Source organism: Bombyx mandarina, chromosome 05, assembly GCF_030267445.1.
Source record: "Bombyx mandarina strain Sakado chromosome 05, ASM3026744v2".
Classification (NCBI taxonomy): domain Eukaryota; kingdom Metazoa; phylum Arthropoda; class Insecta; order Lepidoptera; family Bombycidae; genus Bombyx; species Bombyx mandarina.
Window position 1 is genome coordinate 4,424,663 of NC_143212.1, and position 20,416 is coordinate 4,445,078.

A 20,416-nucleotide genomic window follows, 5' to 3' on the forward strand; every position below is an offset into this window, starting at 1 on the left:
GAGTGCTACCATTATCTATATAATTAATACGTGAAGCAAAAACTTTGTATCCCTTTTAACGAAAATTGCGCGGACGGATAAGTATGAATTTTCCACACTTATAGAGAATATAGAGAAGAAGTGCACAATGCTAATATTTTTTTTAAATAATGCATAAAAGATACATTAAATCAATAAAGAAAACATTACACATACTACATACCATGTATTTGACGCACGCACACACGCATGCATACAATTTATTGTCAAACTTTTGTTCTTGACGTCTGTTGTCAAATTGAGAATAGATTAAATATTATTTGTCTTTGTTACTATTTTTTATAGTGTAGTCTTGGCGAAATTTGTGATTATAGAAGTTTAAAATACAATCATAATAGTGTACAAACTTGCAATTCCAATTAATTATAGTCGAATTTCGACTACTGCGGGACCTATAGTACAATACATGTACATGTACTAGGACAATAATTAAAAATATAAAAAGGTTATATTCTTAAGACAACTTTTCCTTAAAAAATATATAAAACTAGGAATCAGGGACTCTTTTTAAGATTAACTTAAATTTAAAATCAAATTATTTTATTTGTACTTTTAAATTGCATTAATTGACCGACGCCAATAAAAAGTTAGTACGTTAGTGAACGCTGGGTATCGGGAGCGCGTTATTATACGCTCAATGATCTGTTTGACCAATGACATGATTGCTCATGTGAATTTTAATTCATTAACAATCAACATAATATATGCATTGTTCTAAGAAGGTCAACTGTCTTCTCTTTAGTTTTGTTCCGTCTAAAGCTAGGCGATAGACAACATTCACACACCGGTTTGATCAATAGGAATTAGATATTAAACAAGCGACAGTGTTACGTGGTCCTGAATTAGAATCATAGAGATTCATACAAATCAGTACTTTCATCGATCTTCTGCAGGGAAATTACTAGTTTGAAATTAGCCTTTAAGTCGCATGCGTCGTCTCATGCGCGGGTCATGTTGCTTGCCGTTTGCAATTGCAGCTGGGCGATATTGATGCTTCGGTTTGTCGTTTGGTCCGATATAGTATCTTAGTTTATCTGTACGCGCCCTTCGAAGATCGCAGGCTTCAGATTGGGCGTGTATCTATTTTCAGCTTTTATTGAGAGCATAGGGCATATTTAAGATGTTTGCGGGTACTCGCAGTCTTACATGATGATAGCACAACGATGGTTCAAAAGACACTGCTATACTATCACTGTCGTATCGTGAGGATTCTATCGTCTTTATCCTGTTTGATTAGTCAAGTGCCCCTATTCTTCTAATTCCTAACTTGAGGAATGAGCATAGGGCATGATGGGAACCCGAACAATTTGATACTACGGCCGGGTGTATGTCCGCCTTAAGCTTTTTTTTGTCTCCTACCTAAGTCGGTAGCCTTAAAGGGCTATGCCAGCGTGATCGAGCAAGTAGGTAAGCTGACGGGGCTCTAACTTGAGGATAAGCATCCCGTGCTCCGGTCTGAACAGCGAGTAAGACAGAACGGTGCCAATCCACGGGCTCATTCGCACATCTGTCCTTAAAACCCAACTAGCGACTGTTAGCGCTTACCACGTTTCTCTTCTGGACCATAGATCTATACTAGTTTTCAATTAATTTGAATTGAACAACAACAAGCCCGCCGATGTGTGTTGCACAACGCACTGATTTACTATGGTATGTATTAGTATGTAACGACACGATGATTATTACAAATTCAACAAGTTGTTTTGTAATTAATGTTTTGTAATGCCCAAGACGCCCGAGTGAAGATTGTAGCGATCTACGCAGTGGGTCGAAGAATGGAAACGTCTCGTTTTATGAAATGCTGGACTAGGATGCCTGAGCTCGTAATTTTTCTGCAAAATACGAAGATAACAACAAACAAGTCCTAAGCAAGGCTAGAAAATCGTATTCTTTGTGTATTCTAGAAGCTTCCACACGATAAACGTTGCAGATTATTTGTTGTGTCCTCGATAATTCACTTGCCACAACATTCTTTGAGGATGTAGCGAAACGATACAAGCTCACATGAGATCTTTAACATTGTCAGTGTGTTTCAAAGCATTGTTCAACGGCATCTACTGTCGAGAAACTAAACTATTTTTTTGACATAACATACTTTCATCTAAACATGCACCACGACGGATAATGGGACCGCCTGCCTTTAAGAACGTACTAAACATTTAAATTCATATGAACAACCCGTGAAATACAAACCTATAATTGCTTTACGATAGAAATAAACAGGATGTTTATCCCAGTTCGACAAAGCGCAAATAAAATATTACTTGAAGAAACATCAAGAAATTCTAATTATTTTTTTAAACAGATTAAAATTCAACTTAGCTAATTCCAATTTAAAAGTAGTTTTTTTTTCACTAGATAAATCTCACTACACTTTTTTTTTATTGTCTAGTTGGGTGGACGAGCTCACAGCCCACCTGGTGTTAAGTAAGTGGTTACCGGAGCCCATAGACATCTACAACGTAAATGCGCCACCCGCCTTGAAATAAAAGTTCTAAGGCTTCAAGAATAGTTACAACGGCTGTCCAACCCTTAAACCGAAACGCATTACTGCTTCACGGCAGAAATAGGCGGGGTGTTGGTACCTACCCGTGCGGACTCACAAGAGGTCCTACTACCAGTAATATGGTGCCAGTGGTTACCGGTCATATGTAAGTCATGGGGAAAGTAGAAGGCACCAGACCGCATGGAAAGTTTCCCAAGCGATGGACCGGCCAAGTCAAGTCGGCAGTTGACTGTTGTTTCCATGAATGTACCAGGCTCACCACAAACCGGGAGAAGTGGCGATTGCTCGTGAGGCACATAACATCTGCCCACAGCAATGATACTGAATGACGATCACGACTGCTCCGTCGAGCGTGATACGACAAAGATGGATCACCGGTCATAGTTATCGGTACGTGAATTCCGTCACCCACCTTGAGACATGAGGTGACGTCTCAGTGGTATTGTGCAATGATCGCCCGACCCTTGAAGCCGAAACGCACGACCGCTTCGCTACTGACATCGGTCCGTTGTTGATATTGTTGAAATTATATATTGTATTTTTTTATTGCTTAGATGGGTGGACGAGCTCACAGCCCACCTGGTGTTAAGTGGTTACTGGAGCCCATAGACATGTACAACGTAAATGCGCCACGCACCTTGAGATATAAGTTCTAAGGTCTCAGTATAGTTACAACGGCTGCCCCACCCTTCAAACCGAAACGCATAACTGCTTCACGGCAGAAATAGGCAGAGTGGTGGTACCTACCCGCGCGGACTCACAAGAGGTCCTACCACCAGCAATTACGCAAATTATAATTTTGCGGGTTTAATTTTTGTTACACGATGTTATTCCCTCAACGTGGAAGTCAATTGTGAACATTTGTTGAGTACGTATTATACGTACGTATATATAATACCGGTATATAGATATCGTTCCCGGAAACCGATCGGGCAGCATGAAATTCAATGATCGCAACGTTAGCTTCTCAGTTACGTCCAGGACCGGTAGACGTAGGCAGCCATTCCGCACATCGCGGCCGGCTGGTAATGGAATATCGCGTGCGCCTGACTTGCGTAAGGTGGAACTTTAACGGATGGTACAAGTTAAGGGATATCAAATCATACATAAGATATGTTTACCATCGGTTTACTATGTGTAGCACACAAAAAATATAAGTTAATATGGAAAAGCGAACGGAGGGACAACCCCAGAGTGTGAGGTGATGATGCGGCGACTCAACCTTCTGACTTAAAAACAGTACGTGACACAGAAGTGTTTCTTTCAGATGATTACATTCTATTGAAGTTATTCAGACATTAAGGAAATTTCATTGACATACTAAGTATAATATAGTTGGCAATTGCTTTGCCAGCCTAAACTAAAAAAGGCAACGCCCAGGAAATCCTAAGAACACAGCCATTATTATATATGAAAAAATACTGATCACGCACACAGTAATTAAATTAAAATTTTAGAAGAGAACGAAATTTAAATTTTTAGTGCGGTTAGAACACACGAAGAAGTTATCGTGGCCTAAGAAATAAAACGTCCGGTGCATTCGTATCGAGCGATGCACCGGTTTTCGAATCCCAGGCGGGTACCAATTTTTCCAATGAAATACGTACTTAACAAACGTTCACGATTCACTTCCACGGTGAAGGAATAACATCGTGTAATAAAAATCAAACCCGCAAAATTACAATTTGCGTAATTACTGGTGGTAGGACCTCTTGTGAGTCCGCGCGGGTAGGTACCACCACCCTGCCTATTTCTGCCGTGAAGCAGTGATGCGTTTCGGTTTGAAGGGTAGGGCAGCCGTTGTAACTATACTTGAGACCTTAGAACTGGTATCTCAAGGTGGGTGGCGCATTTACGTCGTATATGTCTATGGGCTCCAGTAACCACTTAACACAAGGTGGGCTGTGAGCTCGTCCACCCGTTTAAGCAACAACAAAAAAAACTTCTGACCCGTGACGGTGACGGATTTACTCGTTCTGCTCAAATTTACTAGCCGGCAGTTGTGCGCAACAAAAGATTCACATGAAATATTTAAGGAAACATTCGCTTGTAGCTTGCATCATCTCACAAAAGTAAGTCTCCCACGGTTCCCGTGAAATATCTTTCTCGCCTTGGTCAATACAATACTGTATCACAATCGACTCGACAATTAGACAATTGTTTTCGTAGCTTTTGTATACAGCGACCGAGAACTCAAGGAAACCGAGATCTACCCGAGATTTCATCTTGGACTGTGATGTTTTATGACGTGATTGCTGATCGAAAAAACTTATTGTAAATATAGACTGACAGAAAACAAAGAAGACGATAAAAATGGTTATGGCGAAATACGTACCTAATGCAAGCTCATTAAACAACTAATATTCACATATATTTCAACGTGAGACATGCGCCGCGGTTAAGCCCCCGTAAGATAAAACAATTACTATATCATTACGCTACAGGAAGATTGCGTGATTTTTTTGAAAAAAAAAATTGGTCTGCCTAATTATATTTCACCCAGTGGAGGTCTCGTTTCGGATCTGGACTCAGATCATTTTAATTATACTGTAAACCTTTCTATTATTTATGAGACGATAAAGGTGTACGACCGTCACATCCTGCTGTGATTTTTAGATAAATGTAAACACGTCGATTAGTTGATAATGCTAGTGTTGATAACAACATTCTGAAGTTTCAACTCCATGGGGTAAGCCTTGTGCGAATGTAACGAACAAACACAGACATTCGTTTTCGTCTAAAATAGATTAATCTATTACAAGATCAAATATGGTAAGAGTGGGACTAGGCCTTTACCCTGCTGTGGGACATCGCACGGAATGTTTGGAACCTCTGGGTCTGCGGAGGGACTTCGGTTCCCTCTGTATTTTGTACCGTATGTTCCATGGGGAGTGCTCTGAGGAATTATTCGAGATGATACCGTCATCTCGTTTTTACCATCGCACCGCCCGCCACCGGAGTAGAGTTCATCCATACTACCTGGAGCCACTGCGGCATCCACAGTGCGTTTCCAGATATCTTTTTTGCCACGTACCATCCGGCTATGGAATGAGCTCCTCTCCACGGTGTTTCCCGAGCGCTATGACATGTCCTTCTTCAAACGAGGCTTGTGGAGAGTATTAAGCGGTAGGCAGCGGCTTGGCTCTGCCCCTGGCATTGCTGAAGTCCATGGGCGACGGTAACCACTCACCATCAGGTGGGCCGTATGCTCGTCTGCCTACAAGGGCAATAAAAAAAAAAGTTGATAATACAAAACTGTATTATTACAACTTGAATTTTTGCGGATTATTTTTCAGATTTCAAATTATCTTTTAACTTTTTTTGTTTCTTAAGCAAACAAAAATTTTACGCTGTGACTTGAGTGTTGCTATCCTAGAACGACTACCTTAAAATAACTTACGATCAACTGAACTGTAAGCTCGTCTGTCTTACCAATTGACATAACAATTGCAGCCACTGAAAAAGCAAAGGAACCAAAACCTGATTATACTACATAACCACATATGACGTAATACGATCGAAGTTATTACATCAATAGAACTAGTTTTAGTACGCACGCAACAATGCGTTCACAATTCACAATACAAAACTGGGAAATTCACATGATAAGTTTTTATTATGTTTCGCTTTTTACTGTTTCTAACTTGAGCAGTACTCGGTACTAATAAGTAGCGTTTATAAATATATCATTGTTTTTATATAATTACGAGCATTTTCATATTTATTCACCTTTTAAACCTTCTCTGGACTTCCACGAATAATACAAGACCAAAATTAGCCAAATCGGTCCAGCCGTTCTCGAGTTTTAGCGAGACTAACGAACAGCAATTCATTTTTTATATATAGATAGCGACCCGCCCTCGCTTCGCTTCGGAAACATTAAAACATACATGAAAAAAAAAAAAAAAAAAAAAGTAGCCTATGTTCATCAGGGACAATGTCGGCTTCTAATGGAAAAATAATTTTTCAAATCGGTCCAGTAGTTGCGGAGCCTATTCGAAACAAACAAACAAACAAATCTTTCCTCTTTATAATATTAGTATAGATAGATAGATAGATTACGTAATTATTATTCTTGAAGAAGCTAAATTTTAGTACGTCATTTTGATGTTCAAAACTTTACAGCCGTGAGAATGAACCTTGTTCCCGAACGATCACAATGAAGATGAACAGCCAAGACAAGGTTGGTGGCGCGCATTTACGTTATAGATGTCTACGGGCTCCGGTAACCACTTAACATCAGGTGTATTCATCAATATTACAGTACATAAGACTAGTTAGTTACTATTATGTATCTCTCATGTTCCATTACTAAAACGTAATATCGTAATGTCATACTGCGATCTCGAGCCTATAAGCTCTATTCCAGAAACTAATTATTGATTCCTATTGTTATTTCCTTTGGTCATTGTGCTCTGTTTTTTGAAACACATAAATTATTTCGTACACATCAACAATGACTCCGTGGCGCAACGGTAGCGCGTCTGACTCCAGATCAGAAGGTTGCGTGTTCAAATCACGTCGGGGTCAAATTTTTATTTTTCAATTTTTATTTCTTTAAAAAAAATTGTATTTTAATTCATTTTAATTCATACAAAAATTTCAATACAGTACAGACAGACGGCTACGGATTTTTTTTACTAATAGTTTAATATTGTTTTTATCCCTGTAGATGAATGAAACGCGTGATTAAAGCTCGCGGCCTTTTTTGTATTAAGTGGTTATTTATGGACACGATTATTTATGAACGCCGCTCCCCTAAGCCTTCAATCTTGTGTTGAGCTCATAATTGTGCAACAGATCCCTTCAAAGCAGACCGGATGACCTCTCCGCAACAGATTTTCATAAGAATATATTTCCCGCGTCTTTTTGCCATCTGTCTCGGCTTTGGAAAGAACACCCTTTCTTGGATTTTGCCGAGCGCTATGACGATTTCTTCTTCGAAACAAATTTAAACAATTCATTTTGGTTTTCAAATAATAAACAACAACAAAAAAGTATTTAATTTAGAAGTCGTCGTGGCCTAAGGGTAAGACGTCCGGTGCATTCGTTTTGAGCGATTCACCGATGTTCGAATCTCAGACGAGTACCAATTTTTCTAATGAAATACGTACTCAACAATTTTTCACGATTGACTTCCACGATGAATGAATAACATCGTGTAATAAAAACGAAACCCGTAAAAATATAATTTGGTGGTAGGACCTCTTGTGAGTCCGCGCGGTTAGATACCACCGCCCTGCCTAATTCTGCCGTGAAGCAGTAATGCGTTTCTTTTTGAAGGCTGGGGGCAGCCGTTGTAACTATACTTGAGACCTTAGAACTTATATCTCGCGGTGGGTGGCGCATTTACGTTGTAGATGTGTATGGACTCCAGTACCCACTTAACACCAGGTGGGCTGTGAGCTCGTCCACCCATCTAGCAATAAAAAAAAATTAAATCGTAAAAGTGTTTGTCGTGTCAACAATATTCGAGAACTTCGGAAGCGGCTGCTATTAACAGAATCTACGGTAAAGCACAGCCGACCTTAATCGTTTAAATTTGAACAAACAGTACCTAACGGAATAGCGGAGATTAAGAGTTTTGCCTGCAAACTGTGACGTGTCGACGACCTGTCGCTGGGGTGTGTCATCCACTGCACGCAATAAGATACGAAGCGAAGCTCACAACACTTTTCGCATATGTAAGTGCTATCATCCACTGTATAAATGCGCTTTGTAAGCATTACACAGCAGAATTTTGCTAAACTAATTTGTTTGACATACAAATCTCTATAACTTAAGTATAAATAAATGAATCTCTGTTAACTAAGTAGCTTAAAAATATATTATTTTCTGTTTACTGATTACAAGGAAGAAATGTTCAATAGATCTACGCTTCAAGCTCCTTCGCCGCGTATTAAATGGTTTTTGTTCCGAATGTTACAATTTCATCACTAGACTAGACGAGCTAAGCATTTCTTGAGGGTTTTGACAGCCTTATGTACGTGACATCTGATAATGTACTGTTATATACTTCCCAAGTCCAGAAATACAACAATGTAGTCGCCGTTATCAACCTACGGATAAGATTTAAATATAAACAGCATCGATACATCGGCTGTACATGTTTAGTAGCCTCGCAGGTGAAATAAAAAAGATGGAAGTACTTATTCCTGCGGTTCCAAAATACTCAATTTTACCACCAGTAGGAACGGAACTTTTTTAACGGAAATTTGATAAATTTGCTACCACGGACGGACATTAAGGAAATAGTAGCATTCGCTTGAGCGTCTATGGTACATACCGTTACCCTCTGATCTCTATAAAACATATCATCTGAATTAACGCCACGAAAGCTGACAGCTGAGCGTGAGTGACGGTTCAGTTAAAATCCTCGATGGTCCACTGCCACTATTAAAGTATAAAAGTTTGTTATAATCGTTTTTAACAATATTTTCGATGCGCCTACTCTTGGCTAATTGCTAACTTAGCTTCTAGTTTTATCGCATCTCAACTGTAGGCGGTCCCTTAACCACTACGGTTTATATATAGCGTGATAGTATTTGGATGCAACAGTTCCATTTCACCGTAAAACTAGACTGGCAGAACATTAAACATTAATTTACATTTTTTGATGATAATTAATACTTTTTGCTACTTTCTCACTAATGTTTAATGTTAGACCATGCTAATACAATTGTCTCATGTGTCAAGGTAGGGAGTGGCAGGTACGTTGTCAGGCCGTGAACTGCAACCTCAAATAAACACTTAACACTAATTGGGTCGTGCTCTGTCATACCAAGCTAATAAAGGATAAGTACTAGCTGGAATAATGATGATCTCTGAATGGAATCGAATGTAACAATGCGGAGACAAATGCCTATCACAAACACTAGTAAACAAAAGTTTCGTAAGCACGGTAATTACAGATAATTGCAGATAACGGTGATCAACAGTTAGATCGGCGGCTGTGACACGGTTACAGCATAAGTTTAAGGCTTATCTATATATTAATACGTGAAGCAAAAACTTTGTATCCCTTTTTACGAAAATTGCGTGGACGGAGGAGTATGAAATTTCCCACACTTATAGAGAATATAGAGAAGAAGTGCACAATGCAAATATTTTTTTAAAATAATGCATAAAAGATACATTAAATCAATAAAGAAAACATTACACACATTACATACCATGTATTTGACGCACACACGCATGCATACTATTTATTGTCAAACTTTTGTTCTTGACGTCTGTTGTCAAATTGAGAATAGATTAACTATTGTTTGCCTTTGTTAATATTTTTTATAGTGTAGTCTTGGCGAAATTTGTAATTATAGAAGTATAAAATACAATCATAATAGTGTACAAACTTACAATTCCAATTAATTATAGTCAAATTTCGACTACTGCAGGACCTCTAGTAATATTAAAACAACCTATTGAGTCATCAAACTCACCTTTTTTTATAAGCTAACATCGAATCGTTTCACTTCGTCCTTTGTTGTGCATTAGTACAACAGTACTGCAACTTCTGCTAAAGTGACGGGAACTATTATTGAATTTGACAGGTGTTTTTACGCCTCTTCTTGAGACCAGTTTAGTCAGGTGATGTTTAAGAAGAAACACAACGCCGTGAAAATAATTTTTTTCTCGTCTCTAATTCAAATCACCTCAGTACGAATAGAACGAAATCGATTCTTTTTTTAGAAATCCATTTAGCTTACTTACTTTGCATAATATGTATTATATGCAATATTATATGCTGGATCTCTGAAAATATTGGAAAAAAATATTGTATATGTTGGAAGATTCGTAATTCTTCACCTTGTTATATTTAGTGTTTCGTTTTCATAACTTGGTTGGGAAAATTATTTTACGGAGCAACTGGTGTTAAGTAATTACTAGGACCCATAGAGCCTGCAAAACGAGAATGCCGCCATCCACGTTGAAACATGAGGTCCAAGTCTTCTTCGTGGCGCAAATAATAATAAATATACTGGTGATAGGACGTCTTGAGTAGTAGGTAGTTTAGGTACCACCGCCCTGTCTATTTCTGGCGTGAAGCAGTAATGCTTTCGGAAGTTTTTCGGTTTGCAGGGCGGGGTAGCCGTTGTAACTATACTGAGACCTTAGAACTGTTATCTCAAGGTGGGTGGCGGCATTTACGTTGAAGATGTCTATGGGTTCCAGTAACCACTTAACATGAGGTAGGCCGTGAGGTCGTCCACCAACCTAAGCAATAAAAAAAAGCAGAATGTTGCAATCTACATGCGCGGACCTGAAATATACACCAGCACCAATAATTACGCAAATTTAGTTATTCGGCAGATTGGATTTTGATTACACGATGTTTTATTGTCGAAATCGGCCGATACGTATTACCTTAAAAAAAATTGGTACCTGCGTGTAGAATTTGAGTACCATTACAGTTGCATCGCTACATACGTGTGCACCGGGCGTCTTATCCTTCGAGCCACGAAGACAATAATGCTATAAAATATTTACTCTAGAAGGCGCTTGATAGACAAAAAGCGAAACAGTGTTAACTCATAGGACGCAGTTTAATCACGCTTTTAAATGAATTTTGAACCCACTCGTTAACTTTAGCTATTAGTGAAAAATCAGCTATTCAGTGGGTATATTCATTAGATTAATCGAAATCTATAGTTACATAATTCATACGATACGCATCCTAAGCTATCAATTTAAAAGTAATTGCTTAGCTATGTTTAATTTTCTTTAATGTCCAATTTTAATAATTAATTCCAACTAGAATATTCTAGTTATAAAATACTGTTATATTCGGTTAGTATTTTACGAACTACTATTTAGTCGCCTTTTTCTAGACAATGTCAATCTTTTATGAGTTTTTGTTAATGCTGTATCTAACAGGCTATTCGACCTTAAATAATACTTTATTCAAATCGAAGTACTAAATCTATACGAGTTACCCAATAAACAGACAGTAGACAATCTAATAATAATGCGCTCACAATACATCGCATCGGTCCGTATGTCACACGCTCCAGTTTAGCACGATTCAAAATTATACTACGCTATTTAGTGTTGCTAAACTGTTCGTGTGATGAAACTCTTGTTTGTGATGAGGAAACGAACGGATTACATTAGGATTGTGATGAACGATCCGAAAATGCGGAACGCTAGTTCGTTTAGATCAAATACACCTAAATACGCTGTTCTCGTGTCGTGATATAGGTATAATAGATGCAAACTTCACGCCGTGTCACACAGCTGATATCTATTTTGAAAAGTATGAAAAAGAACGTGACCACGTGCTCGAAAATTTATAAAGTGAATATTTCAAATACAATATTTAACAAGAAAAAAATGTTTTATCAAAGTCTTCTAATGAAAGACCTTTCATTAGAACTTGTGTAGGTATATAGACTGTAATCTGATTATTCTTTGCGATTTTTTTTTCTTTTCCATGGCATATGTCAGTTTATATCTTGTAATTTTACAACGGCCTACTGTTAAATTCTTAAGTTAGACCTTTCTATTTAGATTGAGCCATCACAGCGATCTCCTTGTCCATGAAGTGGCTAGCGATTTTGTATAAACATTTAGTATTCCGGATCTATGTCATCTATGATATTTTCTTCTTTTTTCGAGTGTGTATAGTTTCAGGCACGCGTTAAACAGTAAGAAACTGAACCATCACTTTGAAATCTAGCAAACTCGACTAAAGGTCTGAACAAATTAGAGCCGGCTAGAATGAGCTCATAGGCATTGTGTATATTTTATTTTGGCTCACAGCGCAGTTCATTCAAGCCCATAGTACAAATTTAGCGACAAACAGCTTCAAAGTGCGTTCACAAGTAAACGACCTCGGCGACAAATAAAAACTAAACAATGCTGTACACCGAGGTGTGCCAATAAGAGGCTGGTGAACGCTCGAGAAAATATATGGAAAAAATCGTGAAAATCACTTACTATTGTTTCTCGAATATGGTATTGAATTATATGTGAAACGTTTTGAGTTTTATAACAGAAAAAAAATGTTATAAAGAATTGTACCAATTTTTTGTATTGCATTGAAGATATTTCATTAAAATACTTAATACGGATTACATAATTCTAATTATTTTTTTATGACTACTAAACAAACTATATACTTATACCAAACTAAAAATAAAACTAGATAATGTAAAAAATCAGCCCTTGGATCCCCCGAGGCGTCCATGATAATAATAATAATAACAATAATAATACCATAATCTAACGATCTCCTACATTTTTAGTTCTCTAATTATTGTTTTTGGTTTTTATCATATAACGGGTGTATCTCCCTCTAAAAACTAAAACAAGTTTTTTATTGCATACGAACGAGGAGAAGATCACAGCGCTTCTGATGTTTAGTGGTTTTCAAAGTTATGTATACGTGAATGCGATGAGATTGCACCATGAGAAATGAGGTTGTAATCTCAATTGTATTTTATAACGGCTATGCCACTCTTTACGCTGGAAGGCACGATTGCTTCGTAACAGAGACAAGAAAGGCGGTGGGATCAACCCGTGCGGGCTCACAACATGCCCTACCACCATTAATTATAGAAAATGAAAAAAAAATGTGATTTTCATTCTTGTTACCCGATTTACTATTTTATAGTTGAGACTGTTAGTGAACATGTCTTATCTACGAAGTTAATTAGCAAAATAGGCAGCTGCTAGCGAAACCCTATCATAATGGTACTACTATACGTGCACCGACCATACTTCATTCGTTTTTAGGTCTATGATTCGCATTGTACTATTATAAATGTTACGCTGGTAAGAGCAACGCCATCTATCGTCGAATAGCAGAAGCGAATATCAAAAGAAGTAGTAAAATCGAGAACGCTCGAGAAGTACAACGTCATCTATTGTCAAATGGCGGAAAAACATCGAAAATACTCGACTTATGACGAATGTTCTCGATAATTCTAGGGATGTCGTATCGACTATAAAAGCGTTGCAGGGATGTCACGAAGGCAGTTAGTAATCGGATCTACCCGAAGCGAAACAGCGAACGGATCACCTGATGCGAAGCGGAAGAAGCGAAATGAGTAAATGAGTGTTTTAAGTGTTAATACAGTTTTAATTTGTACGTCGCGTTGGTAGATTTTTTATTTATCCCGAACGCCCGCGTATCACATACAGATTTAGACTAAATAGCAGATATCGCTCTTCAGTAGCCAAAGATCCGGTAGCTTTTAAAGACAATAACAAATGCATTAACAATGAAACAAACGGGCGGTGTTGTGATAATAACTATGGTAGAAGAGAATTATCATAGAATTTTAAAGACATCGTGAAGTAAAGATAAATATGTGTTTGATGTCTAGGGGCTCGGTAATCATTTAACTCCAAATTAGTAGTGAACTCTTTCACTCGTAGAAGCAATAAAAATGGAGAAATCTAACAAGTATCTGAATCATGTTAACAACATTTTCAAGATTCTTGCATTAATACAAGTTCCGGACACACAGACCGGCGCGGCGTCATTTCACCGACCAAATATCACATGCTCGATGGATGATCTGCCTTTTGCCGATCTTCCAACTCTAAAGTAAAATTAATCGATCTTGTTAATAAAAGAGATATTTGAAAAACAATAAGATAGCATTATCTTTTTTTTTTATTGCCCTTGTAGGCAGACGAACATACGGCCCATCTGATGGTGAGTGGTTACCGTCGCCCATAGACTTCAGCAATGCCAGGGGCAGAGCCAAGCCGCTGGCTACCATTTCTTTTTCCGTATCTGTTTTGTATTGACAGTTTTATTTTAAAAACACAATGTTTATTATGAACTGGTATGGACCTCTTGTTAGTCCGCGCGGATGGGTACCACCACTCTGCGTATTTCTGCCGTGAAGCAGTAATGCGTTTCGGTTTGAAGGGTAGGGTAGCCGTTGTAACAACACTGAGACCTTAGAACTTATATCTCAAGGTGGGTGGCGCATTTAAATTGTAGATGTCTATGGGTTCCAGTGACCACTTAACACCAGGTGGGCTGTGAGCTCGTTCATCCATCTAAGCAATAAAAAAGAAACGTTTAATATTTCCAGTAAAGCCCTTAAAATACTATCGCTGGATGTGGCAGCTTTGATTGAGTATTGCGACAAGAATCGAGCAGTATTGCGACAAGGCGGCGATCGAGCCTACGCAGCTACGTAACTATCGTTGACAGTAGTTAACTGGTCAAATATTATTTCCGCGATTAGGAAAAGTAAAACATATTTCGCAACATTATATACTCGAGAGCAATGAATGCGGGTCACCTAAAGAAACCTATAAATCTTGGAAACTAAGAATGCTAGCTTAATAAGATAAACGGTGTTTAATAGACAATATAATACCTCTGCAATGACTGTTAATATATATAAATACATATAAATAAATAGAGTAAACGATGGTCGAACCAAATAGCGGAGGAACTGAAAATACCTGTCAGCGACGCACTCCACCAAGCTACAGAACGGGATTGATGGAGACAGCTGGTTGACGGAATCGGACGGAGTCACGATCCTCAGCAATGAGGGATCGATTGAAGAGAGAGAGAGAGAGAGAACTGACAGTAATAAATTTTATAAGCCACTACATTTTATTTATTAAAAATGAGTATAAAGCGGTAGGCAGCGGCTTGGCTCTGCCCCTGGCATTGCTGAAGTCCATGGGCAACGGTAACCACTCACCATCAGGTAGGCCGTGTGCTCGTCTGCCAACAAGGGCAATAAAAAAAAAGCTGCTGATCCCCCTTAAAACAAAAATAGGAAACATGAAATGTTTGTACAACAATGTGATTTTCATACACAATTTATTTCATTAAGCTAGCATTCTTAGTTTCCGAGATTTATAGGTTTTTTTAAGTGACTCGGGTTCATTGCTCTCGAGTGTTTTTTTTTTTTTTTTTTTTTTTCCTACCTAAGCTGATAGCCTTGAGAGGCTATAACAGCGTAACCCTAACTTTTGTAGGTGAGCTCACGGGGCTCAAACCTGATGACGTTGCTAACACGAACCCTAGCAAGAGCCGTGCTTCGCAGAATCTACCACCGGATCGGAAACGCGACCCACTGAGAAGGTCCGGCGAGAAACTCAGTGGGCTGTGTCTGAGAGTTCATTTACTCGTCGAGCCCTTCGTCGCAAGCGACGGGTTCGACGAGAACGGTGACCGGTGCTTGAAGTACCTAGAAGCACCGTTAGTGGATCGGGAAGATCCGAGATGACGTGTTTTGGGCGACTTCGACTGCTTTCCATTCTGTCCGCAGGATCGGGAATGTAGTTACCGGCGGCCACGATGAGAGGGTTCTCGTGTCGTGCCGCTTTATCGAAGTGGCGCATCGACGCCGACTGCATATACTTACTGGTGGACTCTAAGTCCAGGTCGTCGTGGAGGTCGACGTTCCTGACGAACCACGGGGCTCCGACGGCTATCCTGCAAAAACGGGATTGAATAATTTGGAATGACTTTAAGTGAGTGCGGGCCGCGTGAGCGAACACTACACTTGCATAGGTCATGACGGGGCGTATGCAAGTTTTGTAGAGTGTCACCTTATTTCTAAGGGACATTTTACTTCGCCTACATATCATCGGGTAGAGACGTCCTAGAATGAAGGCGGCACGGTCGCGTACCGTCTTGATGTGAGGGTGGAATGTCATCCTACTGTCGAGGGTGACGCCTAAATATTTGACCTTCGGGGCCCACGGTATGGGCTGGTCGAACATCGTGATTGGGCGAATGGCGGGAGCGGAGGTGCTGACGCGCCTAGTCGAGAGGGGGATGCTCAGCGTGGTGTTCGGAGGGCGACCCCTTTGAAGAGCACCGCTGTGCTTTTCGTGGGGTTGATGTCGATGCGCCACTTCCGGAACCACTGTCCCATGGTGGTAGCTGCGGTCTGAAGTCGTCGATGAAGCAACGCCTTCTTCCTACACGAGTAGTAGATGGCGGTGTCATCGGCGAAGAGCGCCAGATGGGTCTCCGGAGACCGGGGTATATCATTGATATACAAACTAAATAGTAACGGGGAGAGGGCGGAGCCTTGCGGGACTCCGGCTGTGACGTGACGGGGCCGGGAACGCGTTTCCTCGACTCGATATCGGAACGAACGGTTCGACAAGTAGTCTCGTATGATGAGCACGAGTCTGTCTGGCACTCCCATGTTATACAGTTTGTATATCAAACCGTTGTGCCAGACTTTGTCGAACGCCTTCGCTATATCGAAGAAGAGGGCTCCTGTCGGAATGGTCTCGAGTGTAGTTACTAGTGTTCACCCAATTATTTTAAAATTCCCTCATTATTTAAAAAATACATACTTTTTGTTATTGTCAACACTAACGCTCATCAACATATACTTACGCTTATAGACAATAACAATCCGAAAAGCTGAAAAGATTATTATTTGTTACCCTGGTGATCTTAGTCAGGATATTAGATCAAATAAATCAAATTAGTGCATTATAATCGATCCTTGATACATCTTTATTGTTACACAGATATATACAAATACAAATGAAACAGCTAATAAAAACGTATTATAAAGAAAATCTGTTAACAAACAGAAGATAAAAATGGCATTAAGCTTCGCTTCTTCTTCGCTTAACTATCCTAGCCTAGCTAGCCATCCTTTGTCTATTTATAGTATGTATTTTTATGCCAATTTTACGCAAAGAAGTACTTTGTTGGCCGAAGAAACTACTTTAAATCTCTAATGCATGAATTACCATTGAAAATTAAAATATCTAATTTAATCCATCGCTAGAGCCAAGTGCCTGCTTTCATTCGAAAAACGTGCAAGCTTAAGTCATTTGAAGAATAGGCTCTTAAGATGTTTCTGCTGTCTCGGTCCTCTAAAACCTCTCGGAATATAATACATTAAAACTAACAACTAATAAAGCGGCAGATCGGATTCATTATATCAGTTTCATGAGTTGGTGCGATTTCTCTATAAGGTATTTCTCAAAAAACCATCGTTACTGTTTCACGAAGGGATGGATCTTTATTATCTTTTGACAGGTTCTCCGTTTTCTCCGAACGGAATCGCCCGAACGATTGTTTCATGTTTTTTACAACTTTAGCGGATTTGAACTCGCATCACTGAGTTTTTTTTTTTGAAGTTATACTTTTTTAGGCGCGTTATTAAAAGTTGATGAGAGTGAAATTTTACGATGCGTGCGTACCGTGACACAAAATTAACAGAATGAAGTTGCCCACTAAATCGCTCATTACAATACGACCGACGTAACTTGGCGAGTCTGAATATAGCCGCAGGTGAACTTTCCAAACCGTACCGAGAATTACCGAATTTATACGATGTCAAGAAAAGGGATGTCCAATATGCGTGTTTGAAGATGTTGTTTAATCAATTTTTTTTTTAAATTGATTAAAATTTAAATTAAAAAAAAGAAATAAATTTAATAAAAATAAAGTATAACTTCTTACGCGCGTACATAAGTAGTGTACACGCACCCTTTTTTTCATTCTAGAAAAACTCGCAGTCAGTTTAAGCTTTTTAAGTGGTTAGTTACCAAAACTTTTCCACTTCCATTTGAAGAGCCGAAGTGTTCGGCATTGTTTGTGTTTATACCGTCCCATGAGAAGAGTTCTAAATAGTATTAAGTGCGCCATAACATAATATCCTTCTTCAAACAAGATTTGAAGGGAGTCCTCAGCACTAGACAGCGACTTGGTTGTACCTCTAGCATTGCTGATTTCTATGAGTAACAGTAACCCTTCATCATCAGGTACCATGCTGGTTTGTCTATAATGGTAATAATTATAAATTAATAATTGTAAATAGACATACTTTAACAAAAACCAACTTCAAATAGAAAAAAAAGATATTCCAAAACAAATTAATAACTTTTTTTTATTGCCCTTTTAGGCAGACGAACATACGGCCCACCTGATGGTGAGTGGTTACCATCGCCCATGGACTTCAGCAATGCAAGGGGCAGAGCCAAGCCGCTGCCTACCGCTTAATACTCTCCACAAGCCTCGTTTGAAGAAGGACATGTCATAGCGCTCGGGAAACACCGTGGAGGGGAGCTCATTCCATAGCCGGATGGTACGTGGCAAAAAAACCTCTGGAAACGCACTGTGGATGACCGCAGTGGCTCCAGGTAGTATGGATGAACTCTACTCCGGTGGCGGGCGGTGCGATGGTAAAAACAAGATGCCGGTATCATCTCGAACAATTCCTCAGAGCACTCCCCATGGAACATACGGTACAAAATACAGAGGGAAGCGAAGTCCCTCTGCAGACCCAGAGGTTCCAAGAGGGTACACTAAAAACAATCATCATCGAAATGGGTTGTCGTGATATTGAGTTATTGAGTTAATCATCTATTTGTCGCGAACGTACTTAATGCAAATTTAAGACTTATATGGTTTTCTCATGGATACCATTATCAGAACTGGACTAAATGAAGGTAAGAAACACTTCTCCTTTTTTGAAGTCGGTTAAAAAAAACCTTGTCGTCGTTGCAGCAATAAAACAGAAGCATACAAACCAAAGCTCAGATAGTGGAACCTACAACGTAGGCTTCGAGTATGTGCTATGTACTACTATATAACAAGTAGGAGTTAATACAATCTACCTACCGCTTATCTTCAACTACAATAAACTGTAATTAACTTTCGATATCCAGCGGATATTACTTCACTGTCCCATCCGGGAACTGCGTGTATTACCGCCACTTAACACTAACTTATTAATTTGCAGTAGATTTCTATAGTTTCACTTATTTTGAGCAGGTGTAATTTTTGTAATGTATTATAAATACGTGTACGTGCGGTAGGCAGCGGCTTGGCTCTGCCCCTGGCATTGCTGAAGTCCATGGGCAACGGTAACCACTCACCATCAGGTGGGCCGTATGCTCGTCTGCCTACAAGGGCAACAAAAAATAAAATAAAAAAAACTTAGCAAATGTTCACGATTGACTTCCACGGTGAAGGAATAACACCATGTAATAAAAATGAAACCCGCAAAATTATAATTTGCGTAATTGCTGGTGGTATAACCTCTTGTGAGGCCGCACTGGTTGGTACCACCGCCCTGCCTGTTTCTGCCGTGAAGCAGTAATGCGTTTCGGATAGAATTTTGGGGCAGGGAAACCTTCGAACTCATGTCTCAAGTTAAGTGGTGGTTTTTACGCTGTTGATGTCTTCATAGACATCTTTCATAGCTCATGCTCCGGTATCCCCTTAACACCATGTGTGCCGTGATCTCGTCTACCCAAATAACCAATAACAAATAAAAAAACTTTAATAACAAAAAAAAAGAGAAAATCATCTAAGATCCAACCGAGGCCAAGTTTTACGATAAAGTTTTAAAATAAAATTCGAGAAGTTTATTTTTGTAAAATTAAGCGTAGTAAAATCCTTTTTATTGCAATTAACAACTAGACTAGATTTAACGAACTAGATTTAACAACGACCTATTAAAATCTCGTAATGTTAACAATTTAATTACACTAATTTCTAAGAAATCTAAAAATATATTTATTATAAACACGTAAAATGCACGATCACGACATAATTATCGTGTACATATACATTCTTATTATATTGTACAAAACAAAAGGAATGCTAAATCAACGTTTTAACCGCTTCAATTAGTTCAGAAAATCACAAGCCGCGCAAATAACGTTAGAAAGCATCACACGAACATAACAGATCAAAACTTCTCACTGTATTTGAAACTCACCTCAATGGCCGTTTGAGTTTTTCAAAATATTTTTAAGTAATCCAGTTTCTTACACAGCACTCGTTCACTGATTTTTCATATTTTGTCACGTGTTTATCACAAGCGCGGGTTTGTTTGTAGGAAGCGCGAGTCGCGATACGTACGATTAACTCGGCGGCCGGCCCCGTTATGTTAGCGCGGTGAG

At 39.0% G+C, this 20,416-nt stretch overlaps 1 protein-coding gene and 1 non-coding gene across 5 annotated transcripts in view; one reads left to right on the top strand and one right to left on the bottom strand.

The window, feature by feature from the left end:
• The window catches only part of LOC114245984 (uncharacterized), a 123,973-nt gene extending 103,557 nt beyond the window's left edge, over positions 1-20,416 (bottom strand). For 2 of the 4 annotated variants that reach the window (XM_089727336.1, XM_089727333.1), the window contains exon 1: positions 20,233-20,416. The gene's annotated coding sequence lies outside the window, so the exon portion shown is untranslated. The remainder of the gene's footprint in view (positions 1-20,232) is intronic. The other 2 variants (XM_089727334.1, XM_089727337.1) reach the window with 1 other exon arrangement.
• Positions 7,004-7,075, top strand: TRNAW-CCA (transfer RNA tryptophan (anticodon CCA)). Its single transcript has one exon. It is a non-coding gene; the product is annotated as a tRNA-Trp (tRNA).